This window comes from Geotrypetes seraphini, chromosome 2, assembly GCF_902459505.1.
Source record: "Geotrypetes seraphini chromosome 2, aGeoSer1.1, whole genome shotgun sequence".
Lineage (NCBI taxonomy): Eukaryota > Metazoa > Chordata > Amphibia > Gymnophiona > Dermophiidae > Geotrypetes > Geotrypetes seraphini.
In genome coordinates this window covers 300,438,522-300,463,582 of record NC_047085.1, presented here as the reverse complement: position 1 = coordinate 300,463,582, position 25,061 = coordinate 300,438,522, and the positions used below count along the sequence as shown (strand labels likewise).

Genomic DNA, 25,061 nt, shown 5'->3' with positions numbered 1-25,061 from the left:
CTCGTTGCGTGAAGCAGAACTTCCTGATATTTAATCTAAGGAAATATTTTTTTTTAAAGAAAAGGTGTTAGATGCATGGAACAGTCTCCCAGAAGAGGTAGTGGAGACAGAGACTGTGTCTGAATTCAAAAGGGCCTGGGATAGGCATGTGGGATCTCTCGGAGAGAGAAAGAGATAATAGTTACCGCGGATGGGCAGACTAGATGGGCAATTTGGCCTTTATCTGCCATCATGTTTCTATCAATGATAATCCTTAGCTAAGGGACTTGCAACTTGAAGCGCAACTGGTGGTTTCCCTGGAGTCTGGTTTGCATGTACCTTGTGCTTGGTCACTAGGCACCAGGCATCACTGTTGATTGGAGCTCTCTTTCCTTTTGGGGCTGTTAATGCTGTGCCTGTAGCATACATAACCCTGGTCCATCTACAAGGCAGAAGCTATGTATGGTAATCAAATCCATATTTCTCCAATTATGGTGTACAGCACGGTCAACAAGACACTGAGTTAGCCATGAAGTTGACTTCTTGTCCTAAAAACTGAAAAATAAACATAGATCCCTTTTGCATTGATAGGAACATGTATGGGGCTTAGACTAATCTGAGGGAGACCGTACCTGTGCTTGTCTAGCATACCAAGAAGGGATTACAAAGTAAAGGGGGTAGTTGTCTTTCAAAGAAAACATATCCAAATCTCAATTGCCTCAGGTACAAACAGATAGGACAGGACCTACTATGCCTGAATGTAATAAAAATGTGACTACAGCCAAAATCCCTTCTCTTCCCTTCCCTCAGGTACTTTTGCCTGGTGCACCATGCTAAAGTCTCCAGAATGTTTAGCATCCAAGATCCTATTATTATCTCATGTGTCTGAGAATCCAGCAAAATCAGCAGAGTCAAAATTGCCTATAGAGCCCTAAAAACGCTTGCAGGGATAGTGTGTTTGTTTAAATACATAATACACTTATAATGCATAAATAGAGGGAGAACCAAATGTGAAATGCAGAGAAAAGACATTAAGGGAGACATAACAAATCTTAACATAAGCAATAAACATAATGGGAGAAATGGAACAGAAGGACTGGTAATGAATTGTTATTGCATTCCAGAACTCACACATTCTATGATGGTTGTTTTGGAATTTGAGCCTTTTTAAAGTTAGTTTGGCCAGAAAGAGCCTGAAGGAAACACATTTTTATCTTCCAGAAGCTTGAGAAATAATACAGAGCTCAGCATTTGCATCACCAATTCAATTCTGATGGTTAGAGGAGAAAGAAGAGGCAAGAAGAGAAAAATGTTTTATAAGATCTCAGTGCTTGCCAATAAAAAAAATGTGTGCATTACTGTAGCAGCTTATGATTCCAATGTTGCTTACTTATTTTCTTTTACCCCTTGTCCATCTTTGAACCTGATAATCTGTCCATCCCTCCATTTCTCTCTTTGTCCCCCAATCTCTTTGTCTTTCTCCCCTGCATTTCCTTTCTTCCTTTCACATTACAGTTCTTGGCAGGCCTGGTGAGGGGACAGGAGGGAAGCGTATAGCACAGAACATATAAGAAAATCTGCCCACAGCTTCAGACAGTGAATAGCCTCCAAGGCCATCAGGAAAAAGCCTAGATTTGTTCATGAAACGTAATGACATTTGATGACAAACTGAACACCATTGAAGTCAGAATAATGATTGAAAAGCAAATGCATTCTGCCAGTTCTAAAATTACATAAAGGTGACAATTTTTTTTCACCTACTGCCTTTGTGGTTGCTGAAAGGAAGTTGTATGTGTGTGTGTGTGTGTGTGTGTGGGGAGATATCTGCAAGTGAATGATCCAGGATGCACGATGCACAGGGCCTATATATGTTCCTTGTGTAATATTTAAGTGGATCAGAAAGTTGTTTATCCCAGGACAAGCAGGCAGCATATTCTCACATGTGGGTGACGTCATCTACGGAGCCCCAGCGCGGACAGCTTTTCAAGCAAACTTGATTGAAGTTTCAAGTTTGCTACACTGCACCACGCATGTGCATGCCTTCTTGCCCACTAGAGGGCGCATCCCACCTCGTAGTCCTCAGTTCAGTTTTTTCCGCGGAGCCAGAAGCCCTGTGGAAATTGAGCTCCTGTTTTTCTGCCTTCTGACACCGCGTCTGGGTTGTTTAGCTCGGTCGCTGTGCTTTATTTGTTGTTTTTTCTTTCTTAGCCATCGTTTATCGTCGAAAAAAAAAATATATATATAGTTTATTTCTTCCGTCCGGCTCCGGGGGCTCCCGGGAGCCGTGGCCGCAGGACATCGTGCGTTCCCGGCCCCTTTCTTTTTCATGTCCCGTCCCTTGACGGGCTTTAAGAAATGCACCCGGTGTGAGCGGTTACTATCCATCACTGACCCCCATATGCTTGCTCTGCCTTGGACCCGAACATCCGACAAATTCCTGCGATCGATGTTCCACTTTTCAGGCCAGAGCGCTCCGTCGACGTCGCGCACGAATGGCGGAGCTTTTCGCCGTTGACTCCGCGCCCGGGAAGGCCTCGACGTCGGCCTCGGCTTCGGCCCCGGCCTTGACCTCGGCCTCGGCGCCTTCGGCTTCGCCGCGGCCCTCGACCTCGACCTCGAAGTCGACGCCGGTGAACAAACCTGCCTCGGGTAAGTCCTCTTTTCCATCCCCGACTCCAGGGTCATCGAAGAAGCCATCCTCGAGCTCCTCTGCGGCGGGTGGGTCGTCCTCGGCCCCGCCCAGGACTCCGGCCACTAATGCCCCGAGGGAATACTCGAGACCGAGGTCGCCCTCCAGGGAGCATCCCCCAGCCTCGGACCTGCCTACCATGGTCGGGATCCCGGCGTTCCAGGACCTGCTCCGAGCATTGATTTCCTCGGAGCTGTCTGGCGCCCTCGAACAACTGCAGCGGGCTGCGACCTCGACTGCTTTGACCTCGGGGGCACCGACCTCGGCGACCTCGGTCTCGACTCCCTCGGTCTCGGCTACCGGGGCACCACCGACCTCGGCCTCGACCTTTCCCTCGACCTCGACCTCGGGGGCCCCGCCTGAGAGCAGCGTTCGGCCCCGGGACAAGGTGCGCAGAGTGAGACGGATTTCCTCCTCCTCGAGGTCCTCCCGGGGTTCCTCGCCCTCAGGCCTTCCTCGTGCGAGGCGTCGCCCGAGGAAGCCGAAGCGTTCGCGAGGCTCTCCTCGGCGCCATGGTCGCTCCTCGCCGCTCGGGGGCGAGGCCTTGCGGGTCTCGGAGCTTCGTCTCGACAACCCGAGGCTTCTCCGTTCCCCAGCGAGAGGGGGTTCTCGTGACTCCTCGCCAAGGAAAAGGGGGCGTACCTCGGTCCCTCGGACGCCTGGGATGTCTCCCAGGGGCTCTTCGAGGCGGAGACGTTCCCCGACCCCCTCGAGACCATTAGATCTGGCCTCATGGGGCTCGGGTTCCGGTAGGGAGCCCCGTTATTCTCACGATCCCTCCCCCTTTTGTTCGGTGGAGAGGTCAAGAACTCCCTCCCCGCCGGCCAGGCAGTCCTCCTTTTCTGGCTTCGTGCAGGACATGGCACGTGCCTTGGGCCTGGACCTCATGGCTGGGTCACAATATACTAAGGAGTTCCTCGAGGAGCAGGACCTCCCTGCTCCCCAAGGGAATCCCCTCGGCTACCCCTGAACAAGGTCCTTCATCAGACCTTGCTTAGAAACTTGACTTCCCCTCTTACAGTCGCAGCGGTGCCGTCTAAGATGGAGTCCAAGTACAGGATGATACCACCCAAGGGGTTTGAGAAGGCTCAACTTTCCCACCAGTCTCTACTGGTCGAGTCTGCGCTCAAAAAGACGCAACCCTCCCGGGTTTCTGCGGCGGTTCCGCCCGGCAGGGAGGGTCGGACCCTTGACAAGTTTGGTCGTCGCCTCTATGCCAATTCCTTCATGGCAACCAGGGCATTAAATTATGCCTTTACCTTTTCCTCTTATCTACGTGGTATGGTAAAGGATCTGCCCCAATATCGTGAGGCCTTGCCGGACTCCCGCAAGGAAGGGTTCGACAGGTTTGTGTCCAACCTGTCTCAATTGCGGTTGTACCTTTTCCATGCGGTGTACGATACGTTTGAGCTGGTGTCGAGGGTGTCGGCCTTTGCGGTAGCTATGCGCCGGTTGGCGTGGCTACGCACCCTCGATATGGACCCAAACCTGCAGGAACGCCTTGCGGACTTGCCTTGCGTGGGGTCCGAATTATTCGATGAATCCCTGGAGGCGGCGACCAAATGGCTCTCGGAACAGGAGCGCTCGTTAGCCTCCTTGGTCCGTCCGAAACCTCGAGCCACGCCGCAGAAACCCTTCCGGCCTCCCCCGAGGAGGTACCCTCAAAAGTCGACCCCGGCTTTTTCAAGGCCGCCGCCTCTGCGCCCCCCTCGACAGGGCAGAGGGGGACAAACCAAAACTCCAGCGCAGGGTCCTGCCAAGCCCGCGCCGTCCTTTTGACGGGATAGGCGGATGCGGCCGGCCCCCCTCCGCCATCGCGCCGGACCCCCTTCCCATAGGGGGTCGACTCCGGTCCTTTTACGCGGCCTGGACCGAGATAACATCCGACGCTTGGGTGCTCCGGACCGTCTCCGAGGGCTACTCTCTCAATTTCTGCTCTGCGCCACCGGAACATTCACCGGGGGCTTGCCCATACAACCGGACCCAGCTCCCCGTCCTCATGGCCGAGGCCAGGGCCTTGTTGAGGCTTCGAGCGGTGGAACCTGTTCCCTCCAACCAGCGGGGGCGGGGGTTTTACTCCCGTTACTTTTTGGTCCCAAAGAAGACTGGGGACTTACGCCCCATTCTAGACCTCAGGAAGCTCAACAAGTTCCTGGTCCGGGAGAAGTTCCGGATGTTGTCACTTCCGGTATTATATCCTCTCTTGGAGGAAGGGGACTGGATGTGCTCCCTAGACCTGAAGGAAGCGTACACCCATGTTCCGGTGCATCCCGCTTTCCGCAAATTCTTACGGTTCCAGGTGGGCAAGCTGCACCTGCAGTACAGAGTCCTCCCCTTCGGCCTGGCCTCGTCCCCTCGAGTCTTCACGAAGTGTATGGTGGTAGTCGCTGCAGCCCTGAGGTCTCGGGGGCTTCAGGTCTTCCCTTACCTGGACGATTGGCTGATCAAGGCCCCGACCAGGGATGGGGTTATCTCAGCGACCCTACAGTCTATCGCCTTCCTTCAACGACTAGGGTTTGAAGTGAACTTTCCCAAGTCCCAATTATGCCCGACCCAATCACTTCAGTTTATAGGCGCAGTGCTGGACACTGTTCGCCTCCGTTCATTCCTTCCTCCTCTGCGGTTGGAGGCTTTGGTGCGGTTGGGTCGGCTGATCCTTCGGCTGTCGCTGGTGTCGGCCCAGCACATGATGATGCTTCTGGGCCACATGGCTTCTACGGTCCATGTCACGCCGTTCGCCAGACTGCACATGAGAATTCCTCAGTGGACTCTGGCCTCTCAGTGGCGCCAGGAGTGCGATCCTGTCTCTTCTCGCATAACGGTGACTCCGTCTTTGAGACGCTCGCTCCGTTGGTGGACCGACTCTTTGAATCTTTCCGGGGGTTTGCTCTTTCTCGTCCCTCCGCATCGCAAGGTTCTGACCACGGACTCCTCGGAGTACGCGTGGGGGGCCCATCTCGACGGTCTGCGGACCCAAGGCCTGTGGTCGGTGGAGGACCGACGCTGTCACATCAATGTGTTGGAGCTCCGCACCATCTTTCTGGCAGCTCGAGCTTTCTGCCACCTGCTCCGCGATCAGGTAGTCCTCGTATGAACGGACAACCAGGTGGCCATGTATTATGTGAACAAGCAAGGTGGGACAGGATCTTGGTCCCTTTGCCGGGAAGCTCTGCGCCTTTGGGAATGGGCGATTTCCCAGAACATCTTCCTGCAGGTGGTCTATATCCAGGGGGAACAGAACTGCTTGGCGGACAAACTCAGTCGGCTTCTCCAGCCGCACGAGTGGTCACTCAACTCCAGAGTCCTGCGCGAGGTCTTCGACCGCTGGGGGACTCCACAAGTGGATCTGTTTGCCTCCCCGGAGACTCGCAAACTACCCCTGTATTGTTCTCGGATGTACTCCCCGGACCGTCTGGAAGCGGACGCTTTTCTTCTCGACTGGGGAGGGAGGTTCCTTTATGCGTTTCCCGCCTTTTCCCCTGATCTTGAGGACGTTGGTTCGTCTCAAATCATCCAGAGCCACTATGATTCTCATCGCGCCTCGGTGGCCGCGTCAACACTGGTTCTCCCTGCTTCTTCAACTCAGTGTCAGGGAGCCTCTGCTTCTGCCTGTGTTTCCCTCTCTGCTGTCTCAGAGTCGGGGTTCGCTGTTGCTTCCCAATCTTCAGTCGTTACACCTGACTGCTTGGTTCCTTTCCCCTTGACTTCGGTTCAGGTTTCTCAGTCGGTTTCAGGTTTCTCAGTCGGTTCAGGTTTCTCAGTTTTGGAAGCCTCGCGCAAAGTCTCGACCAGGCTTTGTTATTCCCAGAAGTGGACCAGGTTTTCCTCCTGGTGTTCCTCACGTCATCTGGATCCGAATTCGGTCCCGGTGTCTTCGGTACTGGACTATTTGTTACATTTGTCTAATTCCGGCCTGAAGACGACATCTGTCCGGGTGCATCTCAGTGCCATTTCGGCTTTCCATCGGCACTTGGATGGACGTTCTCTTTCGCTTCAACCTCTGGTGACGCGTTTCATGAAGGGTCTAATCAATGTTTGTCCCCCTCTGAAGCCTCCTCCTGTCGTTTGGGATTTGAATGTTGTCCTAGCTCAACTGATGAAATCTCCCTTTGAACCTATTGACAAGTCTATTTTGAAATTCCTTACTTGGAAGGTGGTATTTCTGATTGCCCTCACATCTGCTCGACGGATTAGTGAGTTGCAAGCTTTGGTTGCGGACCCGCCTTTCACTGTGTTCCATCATGACAAGGTGGTTCTCCGCACCCATCCTAAATTTTTACCTAAAGTTGTGTCTGATTTCCACCTTAATCAGTCCATTGTCCTTCCTGTGTTCTTTCCTAAGCCCCACTCCCATCCTGGCGAGACGGCGCTCCACACGCTTGACTGTAAGAGGGCGTTGGCGTTTTATCTCCAACGTACCAGGTCTCATCGGAAGGTTCCTCAATTGTTCTTGTCCTTTGATCCTAATCGTTTAGGACATCCTGTTTCCAAGCGCACCTTGTCCAACTGGTTGGCTGCTTGTATTTCTTTTTGCTACGCTCAGGCTGGTCTTACGCTCCCGGGTCGAGTCACGGGGCATAAGGTCCGGGCGATGGCAGCTTCGGTTGCTTTCCTCCGATCTACTCCTATGGAGGACATATGTAAAGCTGCCACTTGGTCTTCGGTTCATACGTTCACCTCCCACTATTGTCTGGACACTTTGTCCAGAAACGATGGCCGGTTTGGCCAGTCGGTGTTACGTAATCTGTTTTCCTAATTGCCATCCTCCCACCTGCCCCTTTTTTGGTTGGCTTGGAGGTCACCCACATGTGAGAATATGCTGCCTGCTTGTCCTGGGATAAAGCACAGTTACTTACCGTAACAGGTGTTATCCAGGGACAGCAGGCAGATATTCTCACAACCCGCCCGCCTCCCCGAGGATGGCTTCTTTGCTAGTTATGGAACTGAGGACCATGAGGTGGGATGCGCCCTCTAGTGGGCAAGAAGGCATGCACATGCGTGGTGCAGTGTAGCAAACTTGAAACTTCAATCAAGTTTGCTTGAAAAGCTGTCCGCGCTGGGGCTCCGTAGATGACGTCACCCACATGTGAGAATATCTGCCTGCTGTCCCTGGATAACACCTGTTACGGTAAGTAACTGTGCTTTATTGATTGCTCAGACCCTGGACTTAATAGCAGCAGCCCAAATTCAGGTATAGGACTCCTGTTTCACAGGATGGTCCAATAGTCAAAAGCATTCATGAGATCATTGCCAGTGCTAATTGCTTAAATGCTTTTTAAAAACTTGGCTGTACTTTTTTTATGGATAAATTTGAACATTCTATACATAGAAGGAGAAATTAGGTCTTACCTGATAATTTTCTTTCCATTAGTCCTTCACACTATTCCATACCAGTGGGATAGTTATAGTTATGTCCACTGGCCAGCGGGTGGAGATAGAAACACAACAAAGAGCTGTATGATATAAGTCCTACCCGACACCACTGCTTCTCAGTATTTTCATAGGCAAGCAGAGGGAACCCAGGAATCAAGAATCAAACAACAAATTCAGCATATCCTTACCCTAATTTGTCCCCCTTATTACTTACTTTCTATTTTATTTTATTTTTTTCATGTGCAAGGCAGTCTGGGCACCTCTCCCAAGAGAAGAAGGACAAACCGCAGCTCCCACAGACCAAAGAAGGGCAGATCTCTGGAATAGTGTGAAGGGTTAATGGAAAGAAAATGATCAGATAAGACCTAATTTCTCCTTCTATAGCATCCTCCCCACTATTCCAGACCAGTGGGATGTTAAAAAACAGACCTCATTATGGGAGGGTAATTGGAGCTTCAGCCCCACAACACTGACACTCCAAACCGTGCATCTGAACAAGCCACCACATCAATTCAGTAATGCTTGACAAATGAATGGAAAGACGACCAAGTGTCCACTCTACAGATCTCACCCAGCAGCAAGAGGGGTGCCTCCACCCATGATGACACCAGGAGCCTTATAGAGTGAGCCTCAGAGGCTGTCTCCCCAAAAGCAAATGTGCCGAGGCAATGGCTTCCTTCACCCATCTTGCAATTGTTAGTTTAGATGCCACCAAGCCTTGCTTTTGGCCACCCAACAGGACGAACAACTGATCAAAACTATGAAAGTCATTGGTCACCTTCAAGTACTGCAGGAGAACTCGATGCACATCTAACAGCCGGAGACTATTGAACTGAGCACTGGAATCTTCCCTCTAAAAGGAGGACAGTTCAACTGCCTGATTAAGGTAAAACACCAAAACCACTTTGAATAGAAAAGATGGGACTGGCCGCATGTACACCCTCACCTATATAAACTGCAGGAACAGGTCTCTACAATACAAGGCCTGAAGCTCTGAAAACTGCTGTGCAGAGGAAATAGCCAAGAAGAAGACAATCTTTAGTGTCAGATCTTTGAGCGACACCCTATGCAACAGCTCAAAAGGGGCATCTGCAAGGCTCTAAGCACCAAATTGAGATTTCACTTGGGACACACCTGCCTGAGAGGAGGCTATAGCCAGCCCACCTCTTTCAAGAAATTGATCAATTCCCTCCATCGACTGAAGAATGGTTGAGACTTGGATGACCCCAGCACTGAACTATGGGCTTGAAAGCCTCATTCAATAGTTACCACTCTCCCAGATCCAGAGCATTGTGACCGAGAACCTGAACATTCAGAGACCCTGCAATATGAGCCACTAAAAAGCAGAAAAGATTACTCTCTACCCAAGACATGAGAGCAGCCTCATCCACCAAGCACTTGCTGCAGGCCCCCTCCCACCCCCTACCAGCTGCCTTTTGACATATGCTGCCACCATCACACTGTCCAAAAATATTCTGACTGGAACTTGTACCAGGAACGGAGCAAACTCTAGCAGAACCAAGTGAATCTCCTCTAGCTCCAAGAGACTGATGAGCCACAATGCCTCCACAGGGGACCAAATACCCTGTGAAAGAGTGAACAAACACTCCAGCCAGAGAGAGTGACATCTGTTGTCACTACCTCCCAGCACTCAATTGGGAAAGGAACCCTTTTGACAGGTTGGCTTTGGATAGCTACCACATGTTCCTCCTGGCCACTGCAGACCATGCAATTGCAAACAACATAGTCCTGGGGCACTGGGGCCATCAGCTGAGAAGCGACCGCTGCAGCGGGTGCATATAAGCCACTGCAAAGACTCCATCACTGCTGTCATAGACCCCAACAGCTGGGCATAGTCCCAAGCCCTGGGGTGCTGAAGCCGAAGCACCGAGCAGGCCTGTTGCAGCAATTTTGCTGTCCTTCGCTCAGAGAGAAAAATCTTCTCCTGGCATGTGTTAAACAAGACTTCCAGATATTCCAGCTGCTGAGAGAAAATCAGACTGGAAGAACTGAACCACTGTCACAGTTGCTTGGCTTTCCTGAAAAGAGACCTGAATCAGCCAGTCATCCAAGTAAGAATGAATCCAGATCCCCTGGTGACTCTGAAAGGCTGCCACTACCACATCACATTGGAAAAAGTCTGAGGTGCTGTAACAAAGCCAAATGGCATGGTCCTGAACTGGTACTGCTGACCCAGAACATCAAACCTCAGGAACTGCTTATGAGAAGGCCAATGTGGTAATATGCCTCTTTGAGATCCTAGACAATGAGAAACTCCCCTTGGATGAACTGAAGTGATTATGGGCCACAAAGTCTCCATGCGAAATTATGACACTCAAAGGCAGCAATTGAGCCCCTTGAAGTCCAATACCAGCTGAAAGGTACCCTCCTTCTTGGGCACCACAAAATAGACCAAATAAAATCCCATGCCCCTCTCCTCTGGTGGTACTGGAGCTAAAGCCTCCAGAGCAAGCAGGGGCTGCATTGTATCCCAGGGATTTCAAGAAGAGGGGAGTGACCAGGTAGGAGAACTCTAGCTGATACCCTTCTCTGAGGATTTCCAAGACCCACTGATCTGGCATAATGATGGTCCGCTTCTCTGCAAAATGATGCAACCGACTTCCCACCAGAAGGGAAGAGGAGTGGACCAGCCTTATTTCATTGTGAATTGTGAGCCAGTGCGGGAGATTTGCCTGTCAATCTCTCTTGCCTCTTGTTAGTTTGAAAGGAGAACTACTTGTTAGGGAAGTGGGACCACAGACTAGACTAATGCCAACCAGGTCTATAGCGCTTACTATTTTGAAAGCATGCCTTAGAAGAAGATAAGCCCAAATAAGAAGAACCCGTCAGCCTATCTTCCAGCAAATGCTGCAGTTTGGTCTCCCCCAACTCCTTGATTAGAATTGCAAGATCTTCTCCAAATAGAGACTTACCCCAAAAGGACAGCCACACATGCTACTACAGCAAAGAAGAGCCCCCTTGAAAAGGACTGAAGCATGTCACAAATCCCTTCTGCCAGATAGGCCAAACTAGTCTCCATCTGCGCAGCCAGACATAAGTCTTGACCCAGTGACTGTTGGTGCCATTGCAAGCATGCTCTCATTAGAAAGGAAAAGCAGACAAAAACCTAAAGACCCAATGTCGTCACCTTAAAGGTCTACTTCAGGGCATGCTCAATTTTCCTATCCTGCAGATCCTTGACAGCCATGCTCCCTTCCACTGGCAGAATAGTTTTCTTCACAACAGTCATCACCAAGGGATCTATCTTCAGCATCTGGAACTCCTCTTTCACCTCTGGTATAAGGAAGTAGAGTCATAACCCAGCCCACCTTAAGGCCCATATCTAGATTCTGCCACTCTGCAGAAATCAAGTCCTGAATATCCAGATGCACGGGTAAGGCCTTGGGTGGACCCTGCATACCTCTCATCACCAAAGCCTTCTGTGGGCCAGAGGAGGAGGTAGAAGGGTCATCAAGAGCACTATCAATGCCTATGAAATAAAGGAACCCAGTTCCTCTTTATGGAACAGCCACAAAAATGTAGGGTCATTGTCTTCTTCAGGGGAAGCTCCCCATCATCCAAAGACTTTCGGAGAGAGATCTCATAACATACGAAGGTGGCGAATAAAGGAGAGGGAGAAGGTGATGCATCCCTGCCACCATCCTGTGGGAGGTCTACCCAGGGACGCTTAGTAGCTGGAGGCCCCGCATGTATCACAGGATGCAAGAAGGAGAAGATCCTGCCTGTGCCTGCTTTAGGAGAAACGCCTGATACAAAATCAGGAGTAACTCTGGGAAAAACAGGGACCCTGCAGTTGAGTCATATCCAGGGTGCTCAAAGAAGAGAGGGCCAAGACATCTGAGGAGCTGGGAAGCAAATAAGCAGACAAAATCTCTCAACAATGTGGTGCCAAAATGGCCACCATTCCTGCATTGCACTGTGCAGGAACCGCAGCTGCCAACTCCCACAACTCAGAGGGCTGTGAATCTTGGTATTGCTGCCCAATGTCCAAAACTGCGGCTGCCCCAGCCCCCTCAGCAACCGGATGCCCATTCCCCTTCCCCCCTTACATGGGTACTTCCCTGATGCCTCCCAAAATTCATCTCTTTACCGACTCTGCTGGAGCCAACATAGTAAAGTGGCAAAGTTCCGCTTATCTCATTGAGTCTAATGCTGGCACTCCCCAAGAAAAGGATCTGGGTATCATTGTAGACAATACAATGAAACCTTCCATCCAATGTGCGGCAGTGGCCAAAAAGCAAACAGGATGCTGGGAATTATTAAAAAAGGAATGGTTAACAAGACTAAGAATGTCATAATGCCCCCTGTATCACTCCATGGCGTGACCTCATTTGGAGTATTGCATTCAGTTCTGGTCTCCTTATCTCAAGAAAGATATAGTGGCACTAAAAAAGGTTCAAAGAAGAGTGACCAGGATGGTAGAGGGGATGGAACTCCTCTCATATGATGAAAGCCTAAAATGGTTAGGGCTCTTCAGCTGGTGGCGGGGAGATATGATTGAAGTCTACAAAATCCTGAGTGGAGTAGAACGGGTACAAGTGGATCGATTTTTCACTCCATCAAAAATTACAAAGACTAGGGGACATTTAATGAAGATACAGGGAAATACTTTTAAAACCAATAAGAGAAAAAAAAATTTCACTTAGAGAATAGTTAAGCTCTGGAACACGTTGACAGAGGATGTGGTAAGAGCAGATAGCGTAGCTGGTTTTAAGAAAGGTTTGAACAAGTTCCTGGAGGAAAGATCCATAGTTTGTTATTGAGAAAGACATGGGGGAAGCCACTGCTTGCCCTGTATTGGTAGCATGGAATATTGCCACACCTTGGGTTTTGGACAGGTACTAGTGACCTGGATTGGCCACCGTGAGAATGGGCTACTAGGCTTGATCGACCATTGGTCTAACCCAGTAAGGCTATTCTTATGTTCTTATGTATTTATTGGCCTAGGGATTCCCCGGACTGACTAAACAAAGCCTGAAGTTGAGCTGGGAGCTCAGTGCTTGACCCTGCCTCTACTTCAAAGCAAAACATTCTTCATTTTTGGTTTTTTTAAAGGGTCTGCACCCAAAGGCAAGTGTAAATTTAAAGCAGTCTAAAATTTAATAGCCAAATTTAATCAGACTGTTGATTTTTTTCTTAAGAGGCTGTCAATTACTGAGCTCACCTTGTGAGGGATAGAGGAAGGGAAAGGATCAGGAGGCAGAGGATGGCACCACCAAGCTTGCACCCCTTAATACCAATACCACAAAGCTCAACTGAGAGCCAGTTCACCAACTGAACCAGAAGCAGTCTATCAGCATTCAGAGCTGAGAGCTTTGACCATCTACCTGGTTGGAGATATAAAATACTGATTTGCTATGGGGTCAGGTTGGACCTATATCATACAGCTCTTTATTGTGTTTCTATCTCTACCTGCTGGTCAATGAACATACACTTCTCCCTCCGAATTCACAATTTTTTTTTTTTTTTTTTTTTAATAAAGCTGCATTCCGGACCTTCCCCGCCTCCTGCACTAAGGGAACTCACGGCAGCCATTTCCTATGAGTGATCTGTACGGAGCAGGAGCATAGGAAGATCGCTCCTGCCCCCAAAAGCCCGCTAGACCACCAGGTAAGGTCTAGGATGCCAGGGGGAAGGCAGGAGGGAGGCGGGGTGGGTCAGAGCCAGCCCAAAAGTTATTCGCAAATTTTCAACATTCGCGGGCCAGCTATGCCCCTAACCCCCACGAATACTGAGGGAGAAGTGTAACTATCCCACTGGTCTGGAATAGTGGAAAGAATGCTATGGAACAGCCAAATTTATTTGTATGGAAATGAAGAGTAGCTTATGACAGGGCAAGGTTGATGAAAAAAATTAATACTTTTGGGGAGACGTTGTCAAGCTGCATTAATGTCTTAAGCACATGTAAAGCAGTTCGTTATATGACCCCACCCCTCTGAAAATCCTCTCTGCCATAAAGACAGAGACCATAGATTTTCAGTGGGTCACTGAAATAGAGATGAGTTCCAGGGAACAAAGAAGCCCTATGGGAGAAGAGGAATATCCTTCCAGAGTAGTGTTGGGTGGGGGGAGGCATATAAAAAGGAAAGTGAGGGAGATGTTCCTGGCTTTTTTTAGTTGTTTCTTTCTCCTGCCAGAGCCCTTGCACCAGAGGTGTCAAAGTCCTTCCTCAAGGGCTGCAATCCAATTGGGTTTTCAGGATTTCCACAATGAATATACATGAGATCTATTTGCATGCTCAGCTTTCATTGTATGCTAATAGATCTCATGTATATTCATTGGGGAAATCCTGAAAACCCGACTGGATTGTGGTCCTCAAGGAGGGACTTTAACACCCTGCTTTGAACATAAGACTCCCAAGTAAGGCCTGGATGCAGAAAAATCATTGCTAAAATCCTGTGGGTCGCTGTGGAGTCGATAAATTGTCCGATTTGAAAACAGCGATTGATGCTCAAATGACTTCTTATTGCAAATGAGTTTCATGTAGGTCTACCGCAATCCCATGTGATCAGCTGTTGGGAAAGTGACTGACACGTGTGCAGAGCAGGCAGGGGAAGCCCGAACAGCTGAGCAACAGGGGAAACCCCTAAGCAGCCTTCTGCTGCTTAGCTGTTCAGGACAGAAAGACTTAGGAGCTCATGATAAAAAAAAAGGTCCAAAAACCGGCCTAAGATTGTCCAAGTACCAGCTTAGGCCTTTTCAGTGCTGCTGTACACCCAGAGTGAAAAGGGGCATTTTTGGAAGAGTGGATAGGGCGGAAGGTGGGCGGGATGTGGGCTGACCTACACTTAGTCATCCAGCAGCCATGAACAAAAAAGTTTGACAGATTGCCAGATGGAACTTAGATGAAGTCAAAACAGGCATAAGTTCTGGATCAGGCCACTGAGCTGATTATGGCCCAGGCAACCCATCCCCCCACACCCATAACGATTCCAGTTGGCCCAGGTATATAACGCTTTACCCATAGGAGGGGCCTTAGGCACATGGGCAAACTTAAGATGACTTTTTTTCAAGAATGGCCATTTCCCTGCTGCCTACTTTGGCCGAAAAGAGACTTAGACTTTGTTTTTGATTATGCCTCTCTTATTTAAAAAATAGGCAGGAAGGATGCCTTCAAAATGGAGGGCCTTCCTAGTGCTTCCTGTCGGTAATTTTGGGTCATTAGAAGTCGGCACTAGATTTTGTGCATCCCTAAGTGATATTAGAGCATTGGTCGGAGTGCTAATTTTAATATTGACCTTGTTTTAATACTAATGAGCTCATTTGCATAGCATAGTGGAATCAGAGGCTACAGTGAATGTACGGAAAAGCCCATGGTAAGCCATTGTGTGCATCAGTTGGTAAATTACTTCAACACTAAACCAGTTCAAACTGGTTTAGCAATGATCGTTAAACGCACGGTAAATTTAGTGCATCCAGGCCTAAATTTGGGATAGAACTGCAGAAACAAGTCTGACTTGGAGTAATTGGATTTGGAGTAACCTGAAAGTGATTGTGTTTTTTTAGGGACTTGATAATTTTGTAGTGAACAGCTGACTAATACCTGTGAATATGTAAATATTTGAATGCTACCATCTGCAAGCAAATTAATAAACCACTCAATTTGTTCGTTTGCCTCTTGGTTTCTGCCTGTTTCTTCATTCTGAGGGGCAGGGGATTGAGTGAGTAACTAGAACTTCAAGACTGGTATCTCTTCCAGCACCGGCCTACACCCAAGCTCAGTAAGGATTGAAAGTGACTAACTTGTGTGCCTCATGGGCAGGGTGCAAGCGAGACCCCCCCTATGCTGATATAAAGCAAGCAAATAAAATATTATTTTTATGAGCCCTAGTGCGGGTTAGACAAACCCCCTCGACCCCGAAGAGCTGGCCGGAGTCCAAAGTGAGGAGCGGGATGCCAGGGCTACAATTTAAAAACCATAATAAGTCTTGTGGTGTGCACCGTCCCCCTAATTCCGTAAACTTGGCTGCACAATTTTGGGAACTGCACGCAAACTAGCTAGTGCATGGTATAGAAGTTCAAATTTATTTAAGTGGGTGCTAATTGGTTTTAACTGCCAATAATGACCCTTAAGTGATGTTGGCACCAATTTACAGTTATATAAGTAAATGCATATAGGTGCTATCCGATAAACTTAGGCCCGGATTCTGTAAATGGCGCCTAAATCAGCCAGTGCCTAGAAAAATGGCACCAGTCACTTGCTCATCATGCTTAGTTGCCATTTACAGAATCGCGTCTAGTGCCACCTATATAAAAACTTAGGCATCTAACATAATAGTTATATATATATATATATACATATATATATTTAGATGTTTGTACATATGTGGTATTGTATTTGTTTTTGGGTTTGTATGCTTAAAAACCTTAATTGTTCTTTGGGGAAACCCCCCCCCCACCAAAAAAAAAAACCCATAGGCACCTGAAATGTAGGCCAGGCTAGGTTTTTGAAGAATCACGCTTAGCGGTGCCTAAGTCACACCCTGCTCATAAAAATGCCCACTTAGGGGTAGGTGCCTATGGCAATGGGACACAGGACAGGGTTGGAAATATCACAATAAATAAAATAGCCACAAGCAACTTTTCTGCTGAAAAAGAAAAAAATGCTGGCCACTCAACTGTGTAAAGTGGAGAAAAAAAGACCTAAAAAAAAAAAACCCAGAAGCGTCACAAAACAGCACACAGCTGTATAAATAAGCTCACTGTCATCACTGGTCAAAAAAAAAAAAAAAAAAAAAACAACTCCACATACTTTTCTAGGCCAGACAGTTCTTTCCTTCAGCAGGAAAATCACAATTAGCTGCAGCCAGTCACACATAATGTAACGGGACAATCAATAGCTCTCTAATGAAGAAATAATCCACTTAACTTTCAGCACGGTCCAAGGTCCACCAACAATTCCAAAGGTATCCAATCCCTACGGGAGACCCCGTTTCACGGAGGCTTCTTTATCCTCAAAATATCATAAAGTCTGTATTACTCAAAGTATTTTTTTAATGCAATCTGCAGTTCTACACCACATGATGTCAGTCTGTGTGCAACTCTGAAGGATAGATTTCGGAAAGGTGGTAGCAATAACAGAACTTAAGATTCTTCACATCAATGCAAAAGTCAAAAGGAGAAGCAGCAAATGTTATAGGTGACTCTCAGAAAGAGACCAAGACGTGACATTCAGCATAAACAGTGAACACATTAACCTTGTTTAAGGGTACACATAGCACTAATGTGTAGCATAGGAGTGTCCAAAATCAGTCCTCAAGAATACATAAGATTATTTGTGTGCCCTACCTCCATTGCATACATATTCCTTTGAGGAAATTCTGAAAACCTGACTTGGTGCGGTTTAAGGTTGTTCATTTGTGGTTTAGCTCATCTCCTGAATCCCTCGCTATAAATGTCACCACACACCACTGCCTTCAGTACAAAATTCTAGAGTTAATTTCCAAATATAAGTAACTGATCCAGACCACATAAAGAAAATACATGAACAGGTTTGTTTTTTTAGCTGTAGATATCTGTGTCTAGCCATCTGCCAAAATGATAAAACTGAAGTATTAACTTGAAGGAACAGCCCTCAGTAGTCTCAATTGCTGCTTGGACATCCAGCCAGAATCTACTGACTAGACTGAAGGAGAGAATGGGACTTGACATACCAGTTTTCCTGTGTGGTTTACTTGGGGCAATGAAATAAGTGACTTGCCCAGAATCACAAGGAGCTGTATTGGGAATTGAACTCACAACCTCAGTGTACCGAGGTAACTGCTCTAACCACTAGGCCACTCCTCCACTGGTCCACCACATGTAGAAAAAGTGGTCTGCATTTCCCAGCCTCTCCAACAGAAGGAACTAGCATTACTGAACTACAGAAAATAAAATCGGTACCTATATGTACAAATATATAGGGTAAGGGGCCAATATTAAGAAAACAGGAAGCAGGCTAGCTAATTCCCATGGTTAGTGCCAACTGCAAATATTCAATAACAAGGGTGATAGGCTTTATATCTAAGACCTAACACAAGGATAGTTATGAATAGATATCAGTCCAATGTATTTCATATTGAACAGGAATCCAACAGGAATTACTTTATTTTTCGTTCTATAAGACGTACCTGATCATAAGACACACCCACCTCTAGAGGAGGAAAAACCAAGAAAAAAAATTCTGACCCAAATGGTGTGACCTGTACCTTGATCCCCCTTCTGGTGTTCTAGTGATAAGCCGGAACAGGACACATCTAGTGGTGGGCAAGTCTAATGGTAGGCATATGTAATGGCAGTCAGCCCCCAGCCAGTTTGCCAGCCCCAAGCCAGCCAGCCAGCCCCATGCCAGCCAGCCCCCCCAAGCCAGCCAGTCCTCCCCCAAGCCATCCACTCCCCTAAGCCAGCCAGCCCCCTGCCAGCCAGCGACCAGCCAGCCAGCCCCCCAAGCCAGCCCTTCCGCCCCAAGCCAGCCAGCTAGCCCACCAGCCAACCCTCCCGTACTTTTTAAAATCCTGCCCATCCATCCCCTATTCATGGGTCCGTTGGCTCCAGCTGACTCCCCTTGCTCGTGGGCCCAGCAGCTCCAGCCAGCTTCCCTACTTCTCTGCCACGGCACCTACCTTGCAGACGGTGTTCGCAGCCCTCGCGCTGCCGGGCTCCCCTTTATTTCACAGCCAGCGGCACACAAATAAGGAGTGTGGACATCAGGATCAAGCTTTACCTTCTCCCGCTCGGCCCCGCCCTGCTTTCCGAATGGCTGCCATAGGTTCTCGGGACTCGCGAGAACCTACGACAGCCATTCGGAAAGCAGTGCGGGGCCGAGCGGGAGAGAATAAAGCTTGCACCTGACATCCGTGCTCCTGACCTGTGCACCGCTGGCCAGGAAATAGGATGAGGGAAGGATACACGCTGGACCATCAGGTTAAAAAGGTACGACGATGACGACGGGCGAGGTTTTTTAAAAAAAAAAAAGTGGTGCGGGGGAGGGTTAAAAAAAGGTAGTGCAGAGGCGGCAGCGGGCGGGTGGGTTTTACAACAGTATAGGGAGTTACAAAATTTGGACCTTCGCTTCATATGACACACTGAGATTTCCACCCACTTTTGGGTGGAAAAAAAGTGCATCTAATGGAGCGAAAAATACGGTAACCTTATTTCTCTTATTGTTTCTTTTAATACAATACTGCACTTATATTCTCCATTACCTTATAAGATTTAATGTGGATAACAAGCAAATATAACCAGAAAAAATAAACTGGGAATATACAAATTCTACTGTAAAATTGTAAAAAAAAAAAAAAGTTAGTCTCCTAAAAACTGACTAAATAGAAACTTAAAAAAAAAAAGAAAAATTCATATATGGACGCGTTAGCATTTAGCGCATTCTAAATCAGCTAAATCACTGAATGGTAAATATTCCACATCTTTGCTGCTTCATAGGAGACCAAGAGAGCACGAACACTTTTATATCCAACTAGCTGATGGCCCGGCGTTGCACGGGTATTTAAATATAGCAATAACACTGTAAATGGATTCAAATAAAGATACTTTATAGTGGTGAATGAAATTATTTTTTTACAGCTTTATAAAAAGTACAATATTCAAATTATAATGTGAAATATCTGACAAAATGAATACAATACAACTAACACAAAACTTGATTAGAAACAACATTTTTAGTTTCACCTCCAGGAGCAAGAACATATAAATTCTTGGGTGAAGAGACCCCCAGAACATAGCACCCCAGGTAGTGAGGGATCTGCATACCAAGTTTCGTTCAAATCGGTCAAGCCGTTTTTGATGTACTGTGAGAATGGCAGCTGTTTACATTTTTTGCATTGATAATCTAATAAGGAGAGCTAATTATAAAATATCCTGTGATATACTATTGAACAACTCTTTTTATAATCACAGTTTTTATTCTAATCAAGATCAATAATGATAATGAAAATCTCAGACCCAGAAACCTGTGTTTCTGGGTCTGAGATTTTCATTATCATTATTGATCTTGATTAGAATAAAAACTGTGATTATAAAAAGAGTTGTACATTTTTTGCATTGACATGAATGGGTGAAATCTGATTTTCTGTTTGTAGCTCCGCCCACGTGTGTAGGTGGGCCGCGAGACCCCCAGAACATATCACCCAGGTAGTGAGGGATCTGCATACCAAGTTTCGTTCAAAGCGGTCAAGCCGTTTTTGAATTACTGAGAGAATGGCAGCTTTTTACTTTTTTTCCATTGACATGAATGGGTGAAATCTGATGTTATGTTTGTAGCTCCGCCCACGTGTGCAGGTGGGCCGCGAGACCCCCAGAACATATCACCCCAGGTAGTTGGAATTACTGTGAGAATGGCAGCTTTTTACATTTTTTCCATTGACATGAATGGGAGAAATCTGATTTTCTATTTGTAGCTCCCCCCACGTGTGCAGGTGGGCCGCGAGACCCCCAGAACATATCACCCCAGGTAGTGAGGGATCTGCATACCAAGGTTCGTTCAAATCGGTCAAGCCGTTTTTGATTTACTGTGAGAATGGCAGCTGTTTACATTTTTTCCATTGACATGAATGGGTGAAATCTGATTTTCTGTTTGTAGCTCCGCCCACGTGTGCAGGTGGGCCGCGAGACCCCCAGAACATATCACCCCAGGTAGTGAGGGATCTGCATACCAAGTTTCGTTCAAATCGGTCAAGCCGTTTTTGAAGTACTGTGAGAATGGCAGCTTTTTACTTTTTTTCCATTGACATGAATGGGTGAAATCTGATGTTCTGTTTGTAGCTCCGCCCACATGAGCAGGTGGGCCGAGAGACCCCCAGAACATATCACCCCAGGTAGTTGGAATTACTGTGAGAATGGCAGCATTTTACATTTTTTCCATTGACATGAATGGGTGAAATCTGATTTTCTGTTTGTAGCTCCGCCCACGTGTGCAGGTGGGCCGCGAGACCCCCCAGAACATATCACCCCAGGTAGTGAGGGATCTGCATACCAAGGTTCGTTCAAATCGGTCAAGCCATTTTTGAATTACTGTGAGAATGGCAGCTTTTTACTTTTTTTCCATTGACATGAATGGGTGAAATCTGATGTTCTGTTTGTAGCTCTGCCCACGTGTGCAGGTGGGCCGCGAGACCCCCAGAACATATCACCCCAGGTAGTGAGGGATCTGCATACCAAGTTTCGTTCAAATCGGTCAAGCCGTTTTTGCATGATCGCGGCACATACATACATACACACATACATACCTCCGATTTTATATATATAGATATGAGTGACTGACAGAAAACATTACTTGGCATATTAGTCTAACTGAAGTGTTTTGCAATGTCTACAGAAATCTTCATAACTCATTGGAGCAGCCCACAAAAAGAGAATTGCAGTAATCTATTTGTCTGATTATATGAGCATGAATAACTAGCCTAAAGTCAGTGGAAAAGAGATATTTTTGAATTCTGCGAAGTTGTTTCAGTATCTAGAAATTTTCTCTTTCTTAGGTTAATATGGGCTTCAAAAGATAACATCCCTAATACTTTCAAGACTGCTTCATTTAGTGGAGAAACATTTTCAATACGAGAGTATTATTTGATAGTGGCAATGACAAAGTACCCAGCCATAACATTTTGGATTTATCTGTATTCAGTTTGAGATACTTTGCAGGCCAAGTCTCAACCATATCCATACAGGCTTGGATAATGGACCTATATCCTTGTGTAACACAGGAATTAATAACATATTATCAGCGTATATATAGAGAGAAATGAGCTTTCAGTTGCAATAGGAACTTTTCTACAGACCTCAGTATCAAATCAGATGGGGGGGGGGGGGGAAACTTTTGGGACCCTACTCTCAGCTTTCTGAGAGTAGCTGTTGATGTTTCACTCAACAATTTCTGTCCTTCTTTTACTAAGCTGTGGTAAAGATTTGTACTGCGGCCCAGAACACTTAATGCTCCAACCTTGCTCTGATGCTTATAGGAATTCTATGAGTCTCGGAGCAGTGTTGGGCCATAGTATAAACCTGTACCACGGATGAATAAAAGTGTGTGTGTGTGTGTGGGGGGGGGGGTGTTGTTTGTTAGAATAACAAACAAACATTGATCAATGAGATCAAAAGCCACAGAAAGATCACATTTTAAAATTGTTGCTTGATTTCCTACTCTTAGTAGGTCCTTAGTATCATAGACAAACTGACCAAGAAAAAAAACTCTGTACTGGACCTTTCCTAAACCCAAATATTGTGTAATTTAAAATAATCTGTCAATTGAGTGTCCACAAAGGTTTCCAGTATCTTTGTCAAGATAAGTATATTTGTGATTGGTCTATAATTTGCAAGATCCTCTGTTTCCTGCTGAAGTTTATAAAAGAGGGATTAACACAATATATCATCCTAACAAAGTTTATTCATTTATTTTAAAAATGTATAGACCGCCTATCTCACAATTCTAGTCAGTTAACATAATAAAATAGAACAAATTTCACATAATAATGTATAAAGATAAATATATAAAATAATACAATTGCAGCAAGCAAAACTATATAACTGCAACAATTTGAAAGCCAAATTATAAAATAGGAAGGTGATTTATGCAAAGAGGTAGGGCAAAGATCCATGAAAAAATCTGGCCAGGAAAATCTGCCAACTGGTTAACTCACTTATTGGCAGCTATCTGGTCATTTTCAGCAGTACTTAATCAGTGGTCTTCACTAAAAATGACTGGTTAGTACCAAACTGCAAGCTGGCTATGTTGGGGGCCTCCTAAGGATGGAATCCATTAATTCACGATATTCAGAGCTAACCAGAGAGTGTTAGCACATAAATGAAACCACATAAGTAGCAGTCCTATTTTTATGCACTTAACGAATGGCCAGTTAGCTCTAAATATCAAGTTAACCAGGCTCGCACTAGACAACTTATAAAAAATGGGTATTCAATGTCGGTGACTGAATATGGATCAGCATTGAATATCTGGGTTCAATGCCAGTGGCGAACATTAATATCACTGACCACCACTGGCCGATAATGGGAGGAATGAGTGTTAGAAAATTTATTTAAAGGATGTGATACATCATTTAATTGTACAAGATGACAATTTGACCATATTCAAGTTTCAAGTTTTATTTAAAATTTGATTGACCGCTTAATCAAAATTCTAAGTGATTAACATAATTAAAAAATATTTACAATATTCAAGGGAACCAACCGGCAGACTTACAAAAGATGTACAGGACTTACAGCACCCAAAGGGAGAGGAGGGTAAGAAATACAATAATGGATAGGAAAGAAAGACAGTGAAGGAAAAAACATCAGGCTGGGTAAGTAGAGAAGAAGCAAAAGTAAAGAGAGAGATAAATAGAAATAAGAGAGGAGGAATAGGGAAAATAGGTGAAAGATAAAACGACAGGAAACACAAGAAGGGAAGCAACTCTGCGGAAAAGCGAAGATGCGAGTAAGCAATTGAGATCCTGACTTTAAAAGCTTAAATATCAAAGGCATCTCTAAAAAGAAAGCATTTTAGATTACTTTTGAATCTATCTAGAAAGTGTTCTTCTTTTAAATGATTAGAAAGAGAGTTCCAGGTTTGTGGAGCCTTGACAGAAAAGATGTATTGCCGACGAGTATTGATAATTTTAAGGAGGAGACTGTCAATAGATGTTGATTATTGGATCTGAGTAATCTAGTGGTGGCATGTGGGATAAGGAGTCTGTCAATGAATATAGGGGCCTTTGAAAGAAGTGTTTTGAAAGTTAGCAAACATATTTTATAAGTTATTCGGTGAGCGACTGGAAGTCAGTGGGCTTTCTTTAAGAGAGGCGAAACATGATCGAATGGTTTGGCTTTCATTATAGGTTTAATGGATGCATTTTGAATGATCTGCAAGCATCATATCTCTATCAGCTTGAATGTCTTTTAACTCTGTTTTGATATTGGAGATAATCTAAGTATCAATATGCTGAACAACTAGTCCAGTTGATTAGGGTCTGAGAAGAAACTGAGCAAAAGATCTCCGTATGCGTAAATGATGTGTTACTCTACAAGACACTGTAGATTTCAACAATGTTAAAGGAATGTGGAAGATATTTGGGTACAGAGTAAATTTTACTAACCCTTTGGAATGTCTGCAGGGGGAAGTGGGAACAGTAGCTACAGAGACAGTGCCTTAGCAATCTTCAGTCCTGTTTTTCCCTGCAGCCTATTGGCTGGCTAAGCTTCTAAGCTTCGTTAGGAATTGTCTGACCAATGGGCTGCATAGGAAGCACCCCAGGCTGTGCCTCATACTGTACATTCCAAGTCACACATATTAATCATGTTACACACATTTGGTCCAATTACACACTCACTTGCTAATCCCCTCTTCTCTCATGCATTTTGTGAAACCATGATGATTTTCATTCGTATATGTGGGCAGGTTACAAATTGTTTGAGAGACCAGCTGCAGTAGAGCCATAACATGGAGGCTGTGGAACATAGGTCTAAGAAAATGAAGCTTGCAGCCAAAACCCTTGAGAGGGGAAAGCAGCAGAACTGAACTGAATGAGGGCTGTAGCCTAGTTTAGCATCTGTTTTGCTGAATTGGCGAATGCTGGTTTGGTCAAACAAAAAAGGCTGGTGCATTTGATCACCCTTGGAGATAAGCAAGGCAGGAGACTGAAAACTGAATAATAAGCCTCTTTTCCCTAAAGAAAGTGGCTTTGCTTAGCCCCCACAGCTCTGGATTAATATTTTATTTTACTTCCCTGTTGTGCTCTCAGGAGCTATCACCACCAACTTAGGCCATCTCAATTCCTATGCTCCTAGGTGTGGAGTATGTATCTGACACACAAAGGGGAATAGGGATTGAGATTGACAAGCCACCAAAGACAGACATAGATGGGCAGCCCAAAAAATGTTCACGTCACGTTGTTTCTTCCTTTTTTTGAAGTATATGGAAAATTGACTACTAGATCTGCCAACCTTGTATCAGAGGTTGAAGACTTCATTTACTGTGGACAAAGATAAGTACATTAAATGTATATGTTCTAATTTA

General features: G+C 46.2%; 1 protein-coding gene across 1 annotated transcript in view; it reads left to right on the top strand.

Moving 5' to 3' along the window:
• Positions 1–25,061, top strand: part of C1QTNF6 (C1q and TNF related 6) — a 151,660-nt gene that overhangs the window by 56,965 nt on the left and 69,634 nt on the right. The window lies entirely within an intron of this gene.